The sequence below is a fragment of the Alligator sinensis genome, unplaced genomic scaffold (genome assembly GCF_000455745.1).
Source record: "Alligator sinensis unplaced genomic scaffold, ASM45574v1 scaffold487_1, whole genome shotgun sequence".
Classification (NCBI taxonomy): domain Eukaryota; kingdom Metazoa; phylum Chordata; order Crocodylia; family Alligatoridae; genus Alligator; species Alligator sinensis.
The window spans coordinates 1-3,988 of NW_005842301.1; positions in this window are offsets into that span (position 1 = coordinate 1).

Here is a 3,988-nt window from a genome sequence, read left to right on the forward strand (position 1 = left end):
CCGCTGCTTGCACCCTGGGAGGGCAGGGGAGGAGGGGCTGCGGGGGGCCCCCTGGACCTGATTAGGGATAGGCTGCCTGCAGCCGGGGCTGCACAGGGCTTTCTTGGCAGGAGCTGGGCTCAACGCCCCGCCTCCACCCGCGTGCTGGGAAGAGCCAGGCAGCTGGAGGCGGCAGTAGCGCTGGGAGTGGAGCAGCAGTGAAATCTGGGGTGGATGCAGCAACACCGCCGGAGCCTGCTGAGAAGAGCCCTGTACAGCCCTGGCTGCAGCCTACCCTGCCCCATGCAGATCTGGGGGGAACAGCCCCCCCGCCTTCCCAGGGTGCAAGCAGTGGTGGGAGCTGCCTCTCCGACACCATGAGCTGCACCTCTGCCCCCCTACCCCACCTGACCAGTACCTACCAGTACCTGCCCCTCCCTCACCACGGGGGGTGTTGGGCTGCTCCCCCCCACACCCGTTCCCTCCCCCCTCTCCTTCCACCACGCTAGATTTACCAGCTGGAGGCAGTTCTCCATGCTGCGGGATGTGCTCGTCGTTGCCTGCGTGCTGTGCTGCGGCTGCGCGCAGCATGGGCATTTATCAGTCAAATTATTGGCCCTATAGGGCTGATATCCGATACAGCCAGTTATCAGTGCACCTCTAGTAAACAGTCTCCATTTAAAGCCAGTCTCCCACTACTGGGAATGTATATGTGGACAACACATTTTAAAGAACTCCAGTTATTCATAAGCAACTTTCTTTGATAAAGCATCTATTAGAAATAGACCTTTTTTAAATTAGTAGGCTCTGATAACTTGCATCCAGGAGTTCCAAAACAGCTGTCTGATAAGATTTCTGACACACTGATGTTAATTTTTAATCAATCTTGGAATACAGGTGAAATTCCAGAAGACGAATAGAGTGGTAATGTTGTACCAATATTCAAAAAAGTGCAAGCAAGATGACCTGTATAAATATAGGTTAGTTAGCCAGACATGAACTCTAGGCAATATAATGGGAAAGCTGACACAGAATGTAACTGATAAAGAATGTCAATTAATGCCAATCAACATAATTTATGAAAAATATGGCTTCCTTGGATTCATTCCTTACGACATCATAAATTTGATTTTGAGAGCAATGTTGTAGATGTAGGCTTTTATAAAGCTTTTAACTTAGTACCCCACAAAACTCCAATTAAAAAAACCTAGCACTATACAACATCAGTAAAGAACTGGCTAACCAATAGATCTCAAAAAGTCATTATCAGTGTTTATTTATTTGTTTATTTAATTTATATGCTGGCTTTCTCCAAGAAGGTTCCCCAAGGAACACATAGTAAAAAAAAGACAAAACCTTAAAAATCTGAACCCCAGGGCCTCCAGACTTGGGGCTCCCACATAGGATGTCTGCCATGGATTTGGGGAGTATCTGAAGCCTCAGATTGATGGGTCTGCAAGGGAGGATACTTGCCCAGTGGTAGAGCCACACATGCATGCTTTAATGATTGAGCTCTGCTCAGCTGAAATTTAGAATCTGACTATTGGACTTTGCTCAATAGAATTTAGAACGGATTTGGCCCTTGAAACAAAAACTAAAAAAAAAAAAAATGTTCTTCAAGAACCAAACCAATGGTATTCCAAAGTCTGCCTGGGCAGATCACAGCACAAGGACCAAGGAACTTCCCTAGTGGCCCCATTACATTTTTGGTGGAGAATTTGGACAGTTTACAGAGTCTAACTTGGGGGGGGTGCAAACACAGACTGCAGGCCGGATCCAGCCCACCAAGCATTTCATCCGGCCCACAGCACACATCAACAAGTTGTACCCTGCCCAGCCCTTCCACCCATAAATGTGGGAGCAAGACACTTCGTGTACACACAGCCCCAAATATACCCTACTGTCTCACTCCCACCCTTGTGGGCAGAAGGGCCGGGCCTGGCCAGCGCACAGCTTCTGTGCGGGGCTGCTCCTACAGCTGCTGCAGCCCCCAGGGGCCTGTTTTCTACCTGCTCCCCAGAGAAGTGGGGCAGTGGAAGAGGTGGGGGTGGGGCTGCAACTGCGTGGGAATGCGGAATATGGGACTGGGGCTGGCAGCAGCACAGAGCCTGTTCCCAGGAGGGTGGTGGCAGCGTGCGGGTGTAAGGGAGGGTGGGGAGGTGTAGGCCCTCCCCCCAGCAGGCAGCAGCAGCAGCCACAGCAGCAGCAGCAGATGGGGGCGCTCAGGGTGCAGGTTCCCAGCAAGGTGTGGCTCTGGCCAGTGCTGCATAACACAGTGAGGGGTGCAGCCTCCCCTGGGCAGTCTGTATCGCTGGCGTTCCCTGCCACTCATGTGCAGCTCCCAGACTTGCCAGGCATGGAGGGGAAGCTCTGCACACTGGAACCAGCTGCCTTCCATACCAGGGCTGCGCAGCACTAGAGAGAAGCCTCAGGCACTGGAGCCAGCTGCCTTCCCCGTCTCCCAGGGGAAGGCACCTGGGGCTTCCCTCCCTTCCAGGGCAGCCCCTGCAGGGAAGGCAGCTGGCTGGAGGCTGTGCTCCTTGCTGTGATGTGCAGCGCTGGCTGGAGCCAGGCCCTGTTGTGCACCTGGATGAGCTCCCTGCCTGCTGCCGTTGCACCATGGGGGGAGTGCAAGAGGGTCCCCACTCTCTCCTCCCCCACTTTTCCACACCCCAAAAACCCCATGCACCCACACCCTGTCCCCCATAACCCCCAACATACCCTAGGTCCCCCACATACTGCAACACCCCTCACAACCCCCCACACCCCACCAGACACGCACACATCACCATACACACATACCCACATCCATAATATACAAAACTAAGAATTTATTTTTGAGTTATTATGCAATCACCTCTATGTACACTATGCAAACACAAATCATAACAGAAATATTTTCGTAATAAAATTAAAATGTGTTACAACAGGTGCATGTAACTTGACTTTAGTGTATGAGTTGGTTTTTTTTCTGGTTCTAAGATGGTGACCCCTCCTCCCAATAGGAGTATTTCTGGGGGGGCAAGGGATAGGGGGACTTTCAGTGGCAAAGGTAAGGGGCTAGGGGTGGGACTTCTGGTCCCAAGATAGGGACAAGGGGGTGGGACAACTGTCAAGGGGTGGGACTACCCATACAGCCCTCAACAGCTCACCAAAATGTATTAAGTGGCCCTCCACCCAAAATAATTGCCTACCCCTGTACCCCCCCGCTACAGAGGGGGTTTGGACTTGGCAGGGGAGAAGCGGATCACTGATAGACCTGCCCCACACCATGGAGATGGAAACACTGCTGACACAGATGGCTACCCACCAGCAGCAACTAATTAAGGACTTCAGAACCAGCAGCAGCAGGTGGTCCAGAAGTTTGGCACGTTACCATGACCACCTGCACCAATAGCATCCCCTGAGCTGGCAACCCCAAGCTTGAGCATTCCCATCTGGCTGACCAAGATGGGACCAGCTGATGACCCTGAGGCATATTTAGAGATATTTGAGAGGGTGGCAGTTGCTGCAAAGTGGCCTTGAGAGCAATGGGTGCTGACCCTGGCTCTGTATCTGTCAGGGGTGGCTCAGCTGGCCTACTGGGGATTCAATGCTGAGACAGCTCATGATTAGCAGGAGGTGAAAGCCATAATACTGGATGCCCTTCGACATTTCAGAGGAGACCTTTAGACAGTGCTTTTGTGAGGAGCGCTACCCACCTGGAGGTTGACCCTGCCTTGTTGCCCAGCAGTGAGGGACAAGGGTTGGCACTGGCTCACTGCGCTTGATGGTGGCCAAAGTCACATGTGGCTGCCAAACTCATGAAGGTGTTCTCATGGGTGGACGTGCCCCAAGAAATCGTTACTGACCAAAGAACCAATTTCACATCACAAACCATAGAGCAGCTATATAAGCTACTAAAAATTAAACTGGTCAGGACTTCTGTGTGTCCACCCCCAAACCGATGGGTTGGTGGTGCAGTTCAATAGAACCCTTAAAGAAATGTTAAGAAAATTCCTGGGCAGGA